This window comes from Malania oleifera, chromosome 1 (assembly GCF_029873635.1).
Source record: "Malania oleifera isolate guangnan ecotype guangnan chromosome 1, ASM2987363v1, whole genome shotgun sequence".
NCBI lineage: Eukaryota > Viridiplantae > Streptophyta > Magnoliopsida > Santalales > Ximeniaceae > Malania > Malania oleifera.
Window position 1 is genome coordinate 101,835,331 of NC_080417.1, and position 19,113 is coordinate 101,854,443.

Consider the following 19,113-nt stretch of genomic DNA (forward strand, 5'->3'; position numbering starts at 1 on the left):
TATCAGTGAATTAATTTTGAAAAATTAGAATGAGAATTTAGGGTTCTATTCTGTGGTTTGGAGGTAGAGTTTCGAGGTGGTTTCTGTGATTTTCCTAGGGTGATGATTCCAGGAAAACCATAGTGAACTATCGATGATTTCTATTTTCATACGGTAGGGCTCGACCTTAAATTAGTGATAAGAGGTTAGGGGAATTTTAATTAGTATAGTATTGTAGGGTTCAGATACTTAAAATAATTTGGTAATATTAAAGGATGGACCTAGGACGTAGTAGCGCTCACGCTAGTGGCGACGACGAAGCAGGGCCTTCTGGTGCAGGAGGCGGAGATTCAGATGTTGTGCTACGCAGTGTGGCTCAGCAGGTCATGGCTAAGATTGCCTGGAGCTCTAGGGAGCAGGAAGGTCCATCTCCATCTCAGAGGTGCATGATAGAAAAATTTATGAAAATTAACCCACCAGCATTTTCAGAAGCGACTAATTCTGTAGTTGTGGAGAATTGGGTGTAGGAGATAGAGAAGATTTTGATGGTGCTTCACTGCACTGATGAGTAGAGGATCCTTTATGCTACGTATAAGCTGACAGAGGAGGCCGAGAGGTGGTGGACGACCACTAGACTACTAGAGGAGCGGAGATAAATTCCAATGCCGATGACCTGGTCCCAATTCAGGGATATATTCTTTGATAGGTACTATCCTGCCTCAGTTAAAGAGGCTGGAGTACAGGAGTTTCTAAACTTTTCATAGGGATCAATGATAGTGCAGCAATACACGGTGAAATTTATCAAATTATCACGTTTCTGCCCTTATATTGTTCCAGATGAAGCTAAGAAGGGGGATGTTCGAGAGGAATTTGAAGCAAGATATTTATAGACAGGTAGTAGTATTGAGGATATAGGACTTTTCAGAACTAGTTGACAGGTCCATAATAGCAGAGAAGAGTTTGCCGAGAGAGACTGAGGTACAGAGCCAGAAGAAGAGGACCGCACCCTCGAGTTTTCAAGCGGGGTCCAGCCGAGACCCTTGGAGAGGAGGTAGATCGAGTGGGGGTAAGAGGCAGACGGTAGAGCACATTGGGTTCTAGGGTGGACAGTCTTATCCCACTTGCCCCAAATGTGGACGGAGACATCCAGGTGAGTGTCGGCTAGGGGAGAATGTTTGCTACCGTTGTGGGAGACCCGACCATATGGCTCGATTATGTTAGATGCCACCGATTTATGCACCAGCTCCAAAACCAAATTGGGGTGGTCATCAGGCGCCTCGTGGAGGCTAGCAGAGGAACATAGCGCCGGAGAGGGTATATGCATTGATGCTGGGAGACTCCGAGACTGTTGGAGATGTTGTCACAGGTACACTTACTGTATTATCATATAAAGTTATTGTTTTGTTGACACAGGTGCCATTCATTCCTTTATATCAGCGGGATATGTTAGAGTAACTGGGATAGGGGCACAATTATTAGATGTAGAGCTGTTTGTGGTCACGCCGATGGGATCTATGGTAAGATGTAAGAAGGTGCTTCGAAACTTCCTAGTAAGCATTCAGGAGAAAGTACTACTAGCTAATCTGGTGGTACTAGATATGCAGGGGTTTGATGTAATACTTAGTATGGATTAGCTAACAGCTAATCACGCCAGCATAGACTACCATAAAAAAGAAGTGATTTTTAGACCCCCAGGTGAGCAAGAGTACAGATTTGTGGGTTCACATATACGTGCCTCGCCACAGCTTATGTCAGCTATTCAGGTGAGGAGACTGCGACAGGGTGGTTGCCAAGGATATGTTGCCTACATAAAGGAATTGCCAAAAGAAGAACTAAAACAAGCTGATATATAGGTAGTTAGAGAATTTCCAGATGTTTTTCCTAAGGAATTGTCTGGCTTACCACCAGACTGAGAGATTGAATTTATCGTGGATCTATTGCCAGGGTCAGCACCAATATCTAAAGCACCATACCGTATGGCTTCAGTCGAATAGAAGGAATTGAAAGACCAGTTACAGGAGTTGCTGGATAAGGGATTTATCAGGCCCAATGTGTCGCCCTGGGAAGCACCAGTTCTATTTGTGAAGAACAAAGATGGGACTATGAGGTTGTGTATAGATTATAGGGAGATAAACAAACTGATAGTCAAGCACAAATATCCACTTCCTAGGATCGATAATTTATTTGACCAGCTCCAGGGGACCCAGGTCTACTCCATAATTGACCTACGGTTTGGTTATCATCAAGTGAATGTTATAGCAAAGGATATTTCGAAAATAGCATTCCGAACCAGATATGGGCATTACGAATTTTTAGTGATGCCGTTTGGGTTGACTAATGCAGTAGCAATATTTATGGATTTAATGAATCGAGTGTTCCATCAGTACTTGGACCAGTTTGTTGTGGTTTTCATTGATGATATACTGGTCTATTCAAGAAGTTTTGAGGAGCATGAGCATCATCTGAGGCTGGTGTTGTAGACATTGAGAGAAGGGAAGTTGTACACAAAATTCAAGAAATTTGAATGCTGGTTAAGGCAGGTTACTTTCCTTAGGCATGTGATCTCCGAGGGTGGTATATCGGCTGACCCAAGTAAGATAGAGGCAGTGGTGAGTTAGGAAAGGCTAGGAAATGTCTAGGAGGTCAGGAGTTTTCTAGGTTTGGTAGGCTACTACCGACACTTCGTAGATGGTTTCTCCAAATTATCGGGTCCATTAACACTACTTACGAGGAAAAATATGAAGTTTGATTGGACCCCAGTGATTATGAGCAGAGTTTCTAGGAGTTAAAGCCGCAGTTGGTTTCAGTACCGGTACTGGCTATTCCATCAGGAGAGGATGGATTTGTGATATACAGTGATGCATTTTTGAAGGGTCTTGGATGTGTGTTAATGCAACATGGAAGAGTCGTTGCCTACACATCTAGACAGCTTAAAGAATATGAAAAGAATTATCTTGTGCATGATTTAGAATTAGCTGCAGTGGTTTATGCTTTAAAAATCTGGAGGCATTATCTATATAGTGGGAAATACGAAATCTTCACGGACCATATTTGGCAAAGAAGATGGCTAGAACTCATTAAAGATTATGACTACACTATTAGTTACCACCCAGGGAAAGCGAATGTGGTAGTAGATGCTCTGAGTAGGAAAATAGTGGGAGCAGCACTAGCAGCTATGGAGGCTCAGCATCCGATCCTAATGGATCTGGAGAGACTTGGCGTAGAGCTGGTAGAGGATAATCCTCGGGCATTTATTGCTAGCCTTGTGGTGCAGCCTATGTTATATGAAAAGATTAAGGTCGCTCAGGGTGACGACACAGAATTAGCAGAGGTAATAGCTATAGTAAGGGATGGTTAGGGAGAGGAGTTCAGTGTGTCTGATAATGGAGCTCTGAGGTTTCGCACTAGACTGTGTTTGCCTGTGGATGATGATATTAGGAGAACGATTTTAGAAGAGGCTCACAGATTTTAAACACAGTACATCTTGGCAGTACTAAAATGTGTAGGGATCTGTGAGAGTACTTCTGGTGGAGTTGCATAAAAAGAGAGATTGTCGAATTTGTGCAACAGTGTTTAACGTGCTAACAAGTTAAGGCTGAGCACCAGAGACCGGCAAGGTAGTTATGGCCATTATTTATCCTTGAGTGAAAGTGGGACCACATATCTATGGACTTCATCACTGGGTTACCACCAGCACCGCATGGTCAAAATGCCATTTGGGTAATTGTTGATCGGCTAACGAAGATAGCTCATTTTCTACCTATTAAAGTTAGCTATTCTATTAACAAATTGGCAGAGTTTTACATTCAGGATATTGTTCGACCCCACGGAATGCCAGTGTCTATAGTCTCAGACCGTGATCCACACTTTACATCACGATTTTGGAAGAGCTTGTAGGAAGCTTTAGGGTCTTAGTTAGCATTCAGCACTGGTTTTCTTCCTTAGACAGATGGACAGATAGAGAGAACAATTCAGGTACTTCAGGATATGTTGCGAGCTTGTGTATTGGACTTTGGGGGTAGGTGGACCCAGTATTTGCCGTTGGTTGAGTTTGCCTACAATAACAGCTATCAGGCTAGCATAGTTAGGGCACTTTACGAGGCGTTTTATGGTAGGAGGTGTCGTTCTCCTCTATACTAGGATGAGTTAGGTGAGAGGCGAGTTTTGGGGCCAGAAATAGTGCAGCAGGCGTACGATAAAGTCCAACTTATTAGAGATAGAATCAGTATAGTGCAGAGTCGGTAGAAAAGCTACGCAAATACTCACCGCTGGGAATTGGAATTTCAAGTGGGTGATCATGTATTTTTGAAAATAGCACCACTGAAGGGAGTCATGAGATTTGGGAAGAAGGGTAAGTTGAGCCCTAGGTTTAGTGGCCCGTTTGAAATACTTGAGAAGATTTGGTCAGTTGCCTATCGACTAGCTTTACAAAATACATGATGTATTTCATGTTTCTATGTTAAGAAAATACGTCACAGATCCTTCCTATATCATCAGAAATGCAGAATTAGAATTTAGTGATGCTCTACCTTATGAGGAAGCTCCAATACAGATTTTAAACAGAAAAGAGCAAGAGTTGCACAGTAAGAAAATACCACTAGTAAAAGTCATGTGGAGGAATCACGTGGTGGAGGAAGCTTCTTAAAAGCTTGAAGAGGAAATCAAACAGAAATACCCACATCTATTTAGTGGGGTATAGTAGTGATTTGTAAAGTTCAAGTAATGATAGTTTTATTTTGTTTAGTATAGAGCAATGAATGTATAGTTAAATTTTAGATTATAAGATAAGTAGTGTTTTGGTTTTTGGAGAATTTTCTTTTATAAATATAGTTGTAATCTTACAGAACCCAAAATGTAACCACGGTATTCTTCCGCCATAAGTGAGGGTAGGTAATAAAATAAGTAGACACTTTTCTTCGGAGAGTGGTGTATGGTATAGATAGTAAATTTCGAGAATGAAATTTTTATAAAAAAGGGAGAATGTAGAGACCCGAATAATTATCGTAATTTAATAACAAGAGGAGGAGAGGAAAGAAGGAATTTAAATAGGGTCTCATCGACAAACACAGGGAGTTTGTCGATGAGCACACTTGAGGGGTTCGTCGACGGGGACACTTGTCTAGTCGACGAGAAGATACCAAGAGGCTCTATTTTCAGTTATGAATTTCTTTGACAAGAAGTAAGCATTCGTGGACGAACTTCTTTCTTGACCTTGTCAACGAAGTGACGTGTCTCGTCGACGAAGGTCAGTGTATAAATAGCCTAAACTTGATTTTTCTATAAATTTTTCACGCGCAAACCCTCCTCTCTCTCTCTCTCTCTCTCTCTCTCTCTCTCTCTCTCTCTCTCTCATGTTCATCCCTTCCCCCTTCTCTCTAAGATTTCGGGTCGGGTTCTTTCCGATTCGACGATCCGAGGCCACCACGACCCTCCTAGGAAAGTTTTCTTCAAGTTTACTAGAGTGGATCATTGGTGGGGCTGCCTTGGATTTTATCCCAAATTCAAGGTAAGACTTTTTATTCAATATTTGAATTTTCCATAGTTATAAGAAATGTAGTACATGGAGAAATACTGAAGTTTTGTTCTAAGAGATGTTATTTTCAGGGCGTTGAGCGGGGAACCCTACGGGTGTAAGACCAGACTCAATAGGGACTTTTCAGTAATCAGGTAAGGGAAATTTGTTATGCTAAGAATTTTAGCAAGGTTACCAGAAAATTTTGTCTATATATATATATATATATATATATATATATCAGTTTATTACCCAATTTTCCAGAATATGAGTTTTTTTTTATTATTTGTGTGGTTTAAGTGGATATTTGCCTAATATAGAATTTATGTGGTTTTCCATAATATCATGATTTACAGTGTATGCCTATATAGACAGATATTTACCAGAGAGATATTTATGAGACAAGTACTACAAATATTTATCAAACCAGTATTTTACAATAATTATAGAATGCCATGTTTTCCATAACCATAACACTCAGACTTCACAAATTATTTAGTTAGATATTACAGTCAAACATACAGTTATTTTATTTAGATAATACAGCATTTACATATTAGATATATAGTGTTATGGTTATTTTGGAAACGTGATGAAAACAATAGGGTAATTATAGTAATAGTATATACAATATTAGATCCCTCATGAATTATTACAGATAGATTCAGTCAGTAGAATACGGTACCGTTGTTATTTTTAGATCAAAGTGCAACCACATATCTCAGATAACATGTGGGTTCTGTCAATCATGCCCGGAGAGTTTGCAATCTCCCCAGTACTCTGGGTTGAGGAGGCCCAGTTTGATGAGGTAGTTTTCCAGTTTCGTGCTTATGAGAGGATGTAGTTTGGCCGGACTGAGGATTAGTGGAGTATAGTTGACTTACCTAGTAGGTCAACCAAAGTTAAGTCCAACCTACGGGCCGCACAACCTTGTCATGAGGGGTTAAAACATAACATACAATTTTCTAGGGAAAAATTTCAGTTATGTATATGTATACAGTTTTATAGAATTTTCAATAAATATAGTATTATATTAGAAGTATGATACGTAGAAAAATTCTGATGATACAGTTATATTTTAAACTATAATAGATGTAAGTTATATTCTATATTGATTTGCCAGCTTATACAGTTTTAGATATTGTCATTGTAGTATTTATACAACTCGGTCGCCACACACTAGTAATAACATATTTCCACATATTGAGCGTTGTCTCATCCCAACAATCTAACATTTTTCAGGTGAACTAGTTAGGCGAGCAGATCAAGCTCGTAGATAGAGAGACCTTTTATTTTGCCCTGCCTATCGGGTAAGTGTATTTAGAGGTTTATGTTTTTGAGTGTATATGGTTTGGAAACACTAAATTCTGGTATTGTATACATATATATATGGGTGTATGACTTTATGTTTTCCACTACATAGGTGTGTCAATTTGTGTACAGAGATACTTCAGTGCCCATATGAGGCCTGAGATGCTATAGTAGATATAATAGGGGTATCAGAGTAATATATATATTATATATATATATATATTATATATATATATATATGTATTTGTATATATGTAGTGGTGTAATTTTGGGTCATTACACCCCCACTAACAACTACCTCTTTAATCTTTAAAATTGCACAAAGATGCATCCAAACGATATACATGCATACGTATGTACACACGTACACACACACACACACACACACATCCTGCCACATGGCACCACCCTATTCACCCTTTTTTTTTTCTTCTTTTTTCCTTTTTTTTAAAATACTGCAATAGGGTGATGTCAGCATGATGTCACCCTACGCAACTCTTGATTGGTTTGGGACAAATGATTGGGATTGCTGACATGGCAGCAGTCTAACTGTCGAGAGAAAACATAGATCATATGGTTGAGATCATGTCACATCATCCTTTAAAAAAATGGTTCAAATTATGACACGTGTCATCGTACGAATGTGACATGTGTCCCACTACCCTATATATAAAAATGAAAATTTTTTTGTAGAGATGAGATCATGCCACGTCGCCCAAACCATCGAAGGTTTCATGAGGGCTGCAGAAAATTGTCAACATTTTTGTTTTTACCGCAGGCTGGTAACTGGTAAAACGGTAAAAAGAGATGGGTTAAAGCCCAAACCGTCGACAGTTTTGTGAACAGTGTAGAAAATCATCGACGATTTTCTTTGCAGTGAGCGAGATAAGAAGTCCTACGAGACTCATTTTTCTTATAACAAAACAATCCTCTCTCTTTCTCTCTCTCTCTCTCTCTCTTGAATGTGGAATAGCTTTCCCAAGAGGGGGTGAATTGGGATTTAAAAATTTAATTCCTTATTTTTAATACCTTTTGTGCTACAACAGTAATCAATGCTTTAATACAATCAAAATTAATTCAGAGTAATCACAATCAAAGTAAAATTATCAACCACTCAATTCTTGTAAGAATAGCCCTGTATCAATATGAAAATTTGCTGAACTTGTATCAGCCCTATAACACAATTACACTTCTTCCCAATGTTCAACCTTTAAATAAAATTTCAGTATAATAAGTTAAGGAAAATCAACCAACGTAGTCCCCTTCGGTTTCCGCAATCAATGCTGATCAAACCAAAAAAAAATTACCTTTCGATCTCTTTAACAACCGAACACTCAGAATTTATTAATTTTAAAGCAACCACATAGATTGTAACTTTTTATAAAAGATAAAAATAAAGAGTAGGGAAGAGAAAGAAGAATATAGGGTTTTACGAGGTTCGACTTCAACACAGTCTGCGTCCTCGCCCATGGCAAAATCACCAAAGGATTCACTATCACCGTTCCTTTACCAGGTGAAACAATACTAGTTACAACACTTCTTGGGTAAGGCTAGAGCCCGCCTTCTCCAAACAATATCCCCTTGTTTGGTCCAACAATTCAGCACTCAAACCGTCAATCAATTTGTTACAATGATATAAAATAAGGCATACAAGAACTTGCTCCTCAAAGAGCTGATTAGTACAAATTGAAAAACTATGTACTTCAGTAAATTTAGAATATGAAAATTCAATATGAAGCTCTAAAGGTTTGTCATCATAAGTATCTTTCAATATATGAAAGAATCAACAATCGATGCACAAACACAGTGAGAAACTCAGCAAGACTTCAGAGATTTTCGTGAGTGATGAGAGCAATAGAAACTTTTAGAATTTCAGTAAGCTTTGAGAGAGTATGATAGCTGAATTGATTTCTTGGTATCTAAATTAATGAACCTTGAGGGTATTTATAGATGTAGAAAGAATTCTTACTTGTTCCCCAAATTTACTTGGAGTAGGGTCCAAGTTGTAAATTAGTTTGGGCTTCAAATAATTTAAATTTCAAAAATATGTCCGTTGGAAATTTTAAAATCTTCCGCGAGCCAGACAACTGTGTAGTCACTGGCAGTCGTTTGACCATGTATATCATACATATTTTTTCAAATAGAAAGGTGGCAATCGGTTGTCCTCATGGTGGCAATCATCTGTCACTTAACAAATCAGTTTTTCAAAACACATAGAATGATGGCAGTCGGCTGGCAGAACACATACAGGCATCTCACTTGACACTAGCAGTCGTCTGTCAACTGGTTGACAATTGTTTGTCAAGCTTCTGTTCTTCTTAGTTTAGGTTGCTTAACTTGCCAGTCGTATGTCCTTATACAGATAGTCGTCTGTCCATCAGACTTTCTTTCTTTTGAAAAATATTTTTATTTCTCTCATTTTTGCTTAAATATTCTTGGAGTATAAACTTGTTTAACTTTGAAAAACATGTTCCAAGATTTTAAAAGTTTAGATTTCTAAGTGTATTTTTGCCTAATGAGCTTTAAAATGAAAATTCATAGTTGAATCAACTTTGAAGTACTTACAAAGCTTGTTCTATAACACATTTGACACTTCTTTACTTTAAGTCCTTTTGATGTCGCCCTTTAATCTTTCAGACTACTATGAGCTTTCCTTATGGATCTCTGGTATTCATGTGTGACTTTCCTTATTCGTTGATCCTCGTAAGCTTTCATGTCAGGGTATGTGAAATTTGAGAAAATCATCTTTCCCTGAAATAATATCACTTGAAAACACATTAGATAACTTTACTTTGTTATCATCAAAACCAAGAGTTTGTAAGCCAAACTAGGCCAACATCTCTCTCTCTCTCTCTCTCTCTCTCTCTCTCTCTCTCTCTCTCTCTCTCTCTCTCTCTCTCTCTCTCTCTCTCTCTCTCTCTCTCTCTCAAATCCATGACTCTCTCTCCATTCTCTCTTCGATTCCGGCTCCATTAAAGCCCGGATTGACGATCAGGAACCACCACGAGGTTCCAGTGGAGATTCTATGTAACTAAAGCTGAGCATATTTTCAGTTTGGGGTTCCAAGGAACCATCCTAAAACCAAAATAGGTTGGGTATTTTAGAGTTTTAAAGTTAATTTGGAGTATATAGAGTTTGGGAAATATTAAATGTTAATATTTAAAATTATTTTTGTGAAGGTTTTTTTTTTTCATTTTGTCGCATGCAAAAAATTCGCAATAAATAATTTGCATTTAAGCATTCTAATTGCAACCACCCTAAAATAATAAAGTAAGGCAAAAAATACAAGTTGGTAGCAATTGGCATAAAAGGGATTACACTACCAATCCAATAATTGGGTATCCATAACGTATGGAATCAAAGCATTTGAGTCACCTTCAATTACCTGCTTGAATTTTATTTGATTGAGTAAATATCTAAGCTTTTTTCAAAATCTCTAGCTCTAGTGAAGTGAATTTTGTTCCCTGCATTATGCCTTTTATTATTGTATTTAGTTTTAATATACTTAGCCAAAAAGCCTAAGTTAACATGGAAGCGCAACCTTAGCGTTAAGCTTTCCTTCATAATTCAGTCTTTCTATGATGGTACGGATCTTTTAACGCAAATTTTGATACCTATGCAACTCAAATTATATCACCCAAAATCAAAGCTTGGAGTAAAGAATCACCCCAGTCCTTTCACTCCACACCTAGAGATCATTCAGGGGTAACCAGGAAGGAATTTCTCGCCTTCCAAAGGAGAATGGAAGCCTCCCAGAAGAAGATAAAGGATGTGTTCAACCTACTCTTGCAGCAAAAGGGTCAGGAAGAACATGTTCCATGCCAACAACAGGTTAGCCCCAACTCACCTAAGAAAGCAGAGAATCTGAAGGAAAGTGAAGGAAAAACCAACCTCACTAAGAAGTGGAAGACGCGAATAGCGCAGAAGTCAACGAGTAAAGATCGAATGCGTTAGAGGAAAAGATAAAAAAGATAGACCAAATAGAGAAAATGATGAAAGAGGGTCAAACCAACCCTTCTTACGGGGAAATCTATTTGAAATCCTCAGAGCCACCATTCAACAAAGAAGTAATGGAAGTCCCGCTACCCAGCAAGTACAAAATGCCCACTTTTGAAACGTATGAGGGTTTAATTGACATGGTCGATCATCTGGACACCTTTAAGGTGTTGATGCAATTGCAGGGCACACCTGAGGCCATCATGTGTCGAGCATTCACAGCCACCCTTAAAGGTAGTGCCAGGGATTGGTACCAAACCCTACTACCTAAATCGATCGACTCCTTCTTTGAGATAGAACAACAGTTTACCAGCCATTTCATCAGCAGTCAAAGAATCGTCAAAACTTCGGCTCATCTCATAAACTTAGTTCAAGGAGAATGGGAGACGATGAAAATGTTCATGCACCACTTTTTCACCATAACCGTGGAGATCCGCAACCTAGAAATTGGAGTGGCGTTGGCAGCCCTGACCACAACCCTTCAGCCAGGAAACTTCCTATCTTCTCTAGGAAAGAGACCCCCAGCTGACATGGGGGAGCTGATGGCAAGACTGCAAAAGTATATTAATCTAGAAGAGGTAATGGACACAAAAAGAGAGCAAACTTATCTAAAGAGAAAGAGTTCGAGGGATACGGGGGAGGCCTTTAAAATAGGGAAGGGGCAAAAGAGTAACAAGTTGCAAAGCAACCATGGGAGGTTAGGACATACAAGTAAGTTCCGATCCTACACTCCCCTAGATGTCTCACATACCAATGCCCTAGGGGGTTTTAACCTAATCGAGCATGTCCAAGGAAATTGTTCCATAAAATTGCATCTTTGTCAATCATGTACTCGAACATTTTGTGTGCCTTTATTAAATTATCAAAATTTGCATACATACCTATAACTGCATTCTCTCTCACGCTATTCGATTTTAGCCTAAAAAATGACTACAACTCATTAGGCAAAGAAGAATTGACACAATTGACGAGCAACGCTCGTGAGGCCAGAAGACTGCCCAACAAGTGAGCACAGCTCATTAGGCATAATCGGCCTAACTGACGAGCAAACCTCATGAGGCCAGAAGACTGCCCAACAAATGAGCATAGTTAATTAGGCAAAATCGGCCCAACTGACAAGTAAAGCTCATGAGTCCAGAACACTGCGCAACAAGTGAGCACAACTCATTGGGTAAAGAACAATCAGCCCAATTGACGAGCAACGCTCGTGAGGCCCGAAGACTGCCCAACAAGTGAGCACAGCTCATTAGGCGAAATCGACCCAAATAACGAGCAAACCTCGTGAGGCCAAAAGACTGCCCAATGAATGATCATAGCTCATTAGTCGAAATCGGCCCAACTGATGAGCAAAACTCATGAGGACAAAATACTGCCCAACAAGTGAGCACAACTCGTTATGCAAAATCGGTCAAACTAATGAGCAAACCTCGCAAGGCCAGAAGACTGCCCAAAAAATGAGCATAGTTTATTAGGTGAAATCGGCCTAACTGACAAGCACAGCCCGTGAGGCCAGAATGATGCCCAACAAAAGCCCACGAAAAGCTGCTTGGCAAAAACATCTTGGCAAGAATGGCCACGAAAATTAGCTCGGCAAAATGTGCCCATGAATAGTTGATTGACAAAAATGGCTCAGCAAGAATTGCCCTGAAGAGCAACTTGACAAAATCAGTTTGGCAAGATCTGTTCGGCAAGAATGGCTCGACAAGAATTGCCTTGAAGAGCAACTCGGCAAAAATAGCTTGGCAAGAACTGCCAAGAAGATAAGCTCGGCAGAAAATGCCCATGAAGAGTTTCTCAGCAAAAACGGCTCGATAGAAAAAGCCCACGAAGAACTGCTCAGCAAAAACAGCTTAGCAAAAACTACCATGAAGATTAGCTTGGCAGAAAATTCCCACAAAGAGTCACTTGGAAAAAAACGGCTTGGTAGAAAAAGCCCATGAAGAGCTACTCGGCAAAAACAACTCAACAAGAATGGCCACGAAAATTAGCTCGGCAGAATGTGCCCACGAATAGCTGATCGGAAAAAATGGCTCAGTAAGAATTGCCCTGAAGAGCAACTTGGCAGAATCATTTCGGCAATATCTGCTCAACAAAAATGGCTTGGCAAGAATTTCGTTGGAGAGCGACTCAATAAGAATGCTCATCTAGAGCAGCTCGATAGAATTCCCATGAGGAGCAACTAGGCAACTTGACAAGAATGCCCAAGAAGAGCAGCTCGGTAGCTCGGAAAGAATGGGCCCACGAGGAGCAACTCGATAGAATTCCTATGAGGAGCATCTCAGCAAGAACACCCACGAAGAGCAGCTCAGCAGCTCGGCAAGAATGCCAATGAGAGTAGCTTGGCAGCTCAACAAGAATACCCATGTGGAGCACCTCGGTAGAATTCCAATGAGGAGCAGCTTGGCAGCTTGACAAGAATGCCCAAGAAGAGCAACTTGGCAGCTCGGCAAGAATGGGCCCATGAGGAGCAGCTCGGCAGCCTGATGGAATTCCTATAAGGAGCAGCTCGACAACTCAGCAAGAACGCCTATGAAGAGCAGCTCGACAAGAGCAGCTCGGAGGCTCGGGACGAATGCCCCACAAGAGGTGCTCGACACAAATGCCTTATGGAGACCAGCTCGACACAAATGCCTTATAGAGACCTACTCGGCACAAAATGCTCGAGAAAGACCCACTCGGCATCAACGACTCTGGTGAGTTGAAAAACGCGGCTCGACATGACTCTCACACAGAAGCATCAGCTAGGCAAGCCACAATGAAATCTGACTCGGCAAATCAGCTTGGCAAAGTCATGTACGCCTCCACCTCTGCTCGAATTAGCCGACTCCCCCTCGAGTTTGGCTCAGTAAAGCCAGGAGCGCCTCAAGATTAACTCGGATAAGTTGAGCATGCCCCAAATCTAGCTCAGCCCAAGCCTTTGCTCCAAGAACTAAGCCTAAGTAAGAAATCTATCATTAAGAAACCACGCATCATTACTTTGGATCGGGTCATCACCCAAATCAAACACAACTAGGCTCCAAAAAAGCCCAACAGGAACAACTTTAGAACTTTGGGAACATGGTTCAAAAATTTGAAACTAAGGGGCGAAAACTTATATGTCCTAAATATATCAGCTTATAAAAGGAAATCAAAATCCAGCAATCACTACTCAAGTCAAATCCTTTGATAAGAGCAGTTAACTCTAATCTAATAATGAAGGGAGAGATGCACGCTGGCGCCTTAAATGTCAAGAGTGATCCACGCTAGCGTTTTAAACCTCCGGAGCAATTCACGCCCCCGTGTCGTAATGACAAATCACCCCAAGGGTCAAACCTCGCCACTCTAAAGAAGGGTGATGCAAAAAAGCCAAGCTAACTCACTCTTAACCCAATCGTGCTATTGCATTCGACCTCTTGGAAGCATTCCCTTACCTAGGTATCAGAGTGACCCCCTGGAGTACACATCGGGTCCTCCAAGCCTGCTTTGTTTTCATCCTTTTCAGGTCTTCGGATGCCAAATAGCAACATCATAGGTTATCACCATTTTATCCAGCAACAAATATATAATGAAATTTTTTTTTTTTTTTTACAAATTTGAATGCTCTAAATGAATTTGAATGAAGTATAATATAATTTTGTATTACATTTTATTCAAATCCACACAAGATCAAATTTAAGATCTCAAATTCATGCTTTCAAACATCTAGTAATAGAGAAATAATATGATACTAATAAAAATTATCAAAATATTTTTTTTGAAAGGTAAAAATTAATTAAAATATGTAAATATTGATAAAAAAGGCTTGAAGCCTACAAACAAGTACGACTTGTCCCTTGGATTGATCTCTGGAGCCTACATCCATTTGCAAATATTATTTACATTTGCATGTAATCTATCATATAATGGAACTCCCATCATTTTTTGCAATTCAAAGGTGTTTCCCTTTGTAATTACTCTCAATCACATTGGGCTAAGGGTTACGTGTGCCAAAATATAGAAATAAAGGTGATTGGTAGGGATAATTTAAATTGGACTACTGATTGATCAAACTAATCATTTGTTTTAAAGGTCAATAAAGCAATCAAAATTGATTGATCAATCAAAATTTAATATAAATCATTCCTCTAAGCCTATAAATAGTGGCTTCTGAAATGGGGAGGGTACACAGTATGTTATTCCTGCAATTTTGATAAAGAGATCAGAGAAATTCTGATTTAAAAGCTCATTTTGATAGCTTAAAGTATTTCCTAAATTTTGATGAAGAAATAAAATATTATTGTTAAATACTATTCATATATTTTTAAATATCTTACAATAATTCACAATAAAAACATTAGAGACATATAAAATAGGAACTTAATTCTATTAAAATTAAAGATATGTTACACATATAACTGGTGCAAACTCTACGAGGTGAATTTGAATCCTTGCAAATGAAGTCGTCTAAGTCCATTGTCGAGTACTATACACGGGTAATGGTTGTCTCGAACTAGTTGAGGAGAAATGGAGAGAATCTCTTAGACATGAGGATATGTGAGAAAATTTTGTGATCTTTGAATCCAAAATTTGACTACATAACCGTTACGTTAGAAGAAACGAAAGATCTAGAGGTCATGTCTGTAGAAGAGCTCATAGGATCTTTGCAAGCTCACGAGCAGAAGGTGAACAGAAGAAGTGACGGTAAGTCATTGGAACAAGTCTTATAGTCAAAACTATCTTTGACTTATGGGAGACACAAGCAAAGGGGGACATCACACCAAGGACGAGCATGAGGTCGAGGATCTTGCGAAAGAGGATCTGGATATGTCACACCCCGAACCCATTAAGTGGGGCCCGGGGTGTGATGTGACCCAATCACCTGTGTCTAATACCATAACCTTAATCACACAGTGGAAAAATAAATAAACATCCTCAATAATATACTAGAGTTCTATGTAAACATCCCAAAAATTTCCCAACATCCAATATCCATATATATACATCTCAAAAAACTAAAACACAAACCCAAAAATACATCCAAGAACCGTACCATCTCAAAAAATGCTATGCTAACAAACCTAGTCCGGAGCTTGTTAAGTTCGATCATGCAGAGGTCCTAAAAAAGATTAATTGTATAATGGGTGAGACACATCTCAGTAAGACGGAATAGATTAATACTAGTGTGTGGCTATCATGAGTTCAGTGTATACAAAATATCATCAGTTGTTAATTAACCACAATTATAAAATCATTATTAGACTATACCCACACACACACACAATTATTTATAAGCGAAAGTTCCCGATAATAGGGGAGATCACACGCCCGTACATGTAACTCCCCTATACTCTAATAAGTTATGTAACCTAGTATAACTACAACTGATACCTATTAGGGCACTCGCCTTTCTCAGTAAGCCTTTGAGTATAGAGTTTACTTCACCCCAAATACATATAATACTACTATATTTAATACATTTAATACTTTGTTTCTTTACTCTATATGTTGTTATCTCTGTAAAACCCAACTCTTCATAATCTCTGTTTTCACATGCTATGTTCCCCTATAACATACTCTATGATGCCTCGATTTTTGTACACTTTTTTTTAATAATAAATAAATTAATCACACGTCATCTATAACATTCACAAATCGGCCACGTCAACAATCCTACTATCATTCGTACGACCCGACCCACATTGGGTACCAAGTAAAACGTCATTTATTTCATTATTACAACTTAACAGTGGAAGACAGTGTATTTATATCATTCAGAATACAATATCTAGAGTATCTACATACACACATATACATCATTATCATAAATTCAAAAACTACTCAACTCTAGGGGAAATTACACACCCCCTAATCCAAAAGCTCACCCTGTGTGTCAGAGTCCTAGCTCCCTATGATCACGGAGCTCTATCACCTGGTCTATCCCTGTTCCCTGAAAAATTTATATAATTTGGGTAAGACACATCTCAGTAGGAAGGAATAAATTATTTACAGTGTGTGGCCATATGAGTTCAGTCATAATACACTTTACTTTTCAAACCATCGTTTCATCAGAGAAAATACACTGATATACACATTCTCATAATCATATAGATATACAACACAAGCTGTTATATGTTTTAAAACCATTACTTAAATTCAAAAATTTCCAACACATATTTACCGCGAAGTTCCTGAGAATAGGGAAGGTTACCCGCCCATATAGGTAGCTTCCCTCTGCCCTAACACGTTATGCAGCCAGATATGGCCACATCTGATACCTATCAGGGCACTCACCTTACTAAGCCCTCAGGCAGAGAGTTTCACTTCGCCTCAATTATTTATATTATTAACTCATACGGTTCCATTTCTCAATTTTATCATTCTTTATTTCTCAATTTCAATTCTTTCTTTCATTTCTCATTTTAGCCAATTTTATCATTCTTTCACTTTTTGTTTCCATTTTACTTTCCTGCTCATGAGTATCCTCGGTATCAAATACCAGCTTCGCGTATGTAACTCATGGCCACCCTGAGGATCTTTCGAACCACGCCATGGTTCCCCCCATGGTCAAGGTTGTGCGGCTCGAAGGCTGGATCTAATCGCGGTTGGCCGACCCGGTTAGATCAAATATCATATTACATATCGCGTCTGTAGTACAACTGGCCGGCTTATAACCCTGATCCGGACTCAGGGGGCCCAACAGCCCTACAAAATGGCTCAATCGACTCTCACACCACACGCTCCAAGAGTCCGTGTGGTTGCACTAACACCACTAGCAACGGTACGATGCTCAATATCATAACCATCCAACAGGGTTTACTACCACATACCCATATTCATTATGCGGTATTGACATTACATCAATCATATTCCAGCATATCACAATCCAATTCAATATAAATATTCTCATCATTTTCTGTACACATTTCATCATCTCGTAATAACATATATTATATTTCACGTATTTTTCACTATTTCCCAAAATACTCATATCAATAATTTGTACAAACTCATTTCTCATGCAAATAATTTTCACTCACAAATAAATACCACATTTCATTATTTTCTAATATCATAAATTCACAAAATCTCATCTTTCAGGAAAAACATTTCTACTCACATATAAATACCATATTTCATTGTTTTTCACTAATTACATCAATAATTTTCATTTCAATATTTTCTCAGAAATTACTCATCGTTATATTTCACACTCCAAAATATCACAATATAAAATTACTCAAATGCCACACAATTTTTCTGATATTTATATCGTAATAATTTCTAGAAAAAATATCATAAACACATTTTCACATATTAATTTAAACAGTAATTTTAAAAATACTGTTATAATTTATTCCCCTTACCTGACTTAATGAGAGACTTGTTGACACCCAGATTCCACACCCTTGGCGCCCAAAACTCAAATCCTGAAATTCACACTTTTCCTAGATTAATTAACCCATTTCCCCCAAAACAATACTCAACTAACCTTCCCTAAACTCCATATACCCCAAACTATCATTTAAACTATTATTTAACACCTCCACTTAATTTTTTGAATTTTTCTTGCGAGTCCCAAAATTACACATGTGGCGCTCACCCGAGCCCTAAATTTCAGAAATCCTACTTTAACCCCAGATGCTCAATATTTTAGCATTTTTAAATTAATACTAATTAATTAAAAGTAAGCCCCTTAAGAACCCCCATACCTCAAATTTGGGGTTTTGCCCACGATGACCCCACGAGAATTTTGTTCCTCTAGACTTGTAGAGAATCATCCCTAGATTCTCGTGGTGGTGTTCGTTCGTCGATTGGGCTTATAATTTGCAAGAAATTAAAGAAAAAGGAGAAATTGGCTTACCCCAAGAGATACGTCTATGCCGCTCCTACCACCGATTCGCTCCGGTAGAAATGACAGCAGGGGAGAATGGAGTCCAGCGGTATCTTTCGATTTTCGATCGGGTAAAAATTCGCCACGAAATCGAGGAGAGAATGAGAGGAGTAAGAGAGTGTCTGCGTGCAGGAAGAAGAAGAAGAAGAAGAACCTGAAGCTGATAATAATAATAATAATAATAATAATAATAATAATAATAATAATAATAATAATAATAATAATAATAATAATAATAATAATAGTAATAATATATTTAATTTATATTAATAATAATATATATTTTTAATAAAAATAAAAATAAATTTTAATTATTTTTTTCTTATTTTTTTCTTATTTTTAAATCTGATTAATTAATTAATTTTAATTTTAATTTTTTCTTTTTTGTGAATCACCCCACTAAACTTGTATAGCTATTTTGGGGTTATTACATTCTCCCTACCTTATAAAAATTTCGTCCTCGAAA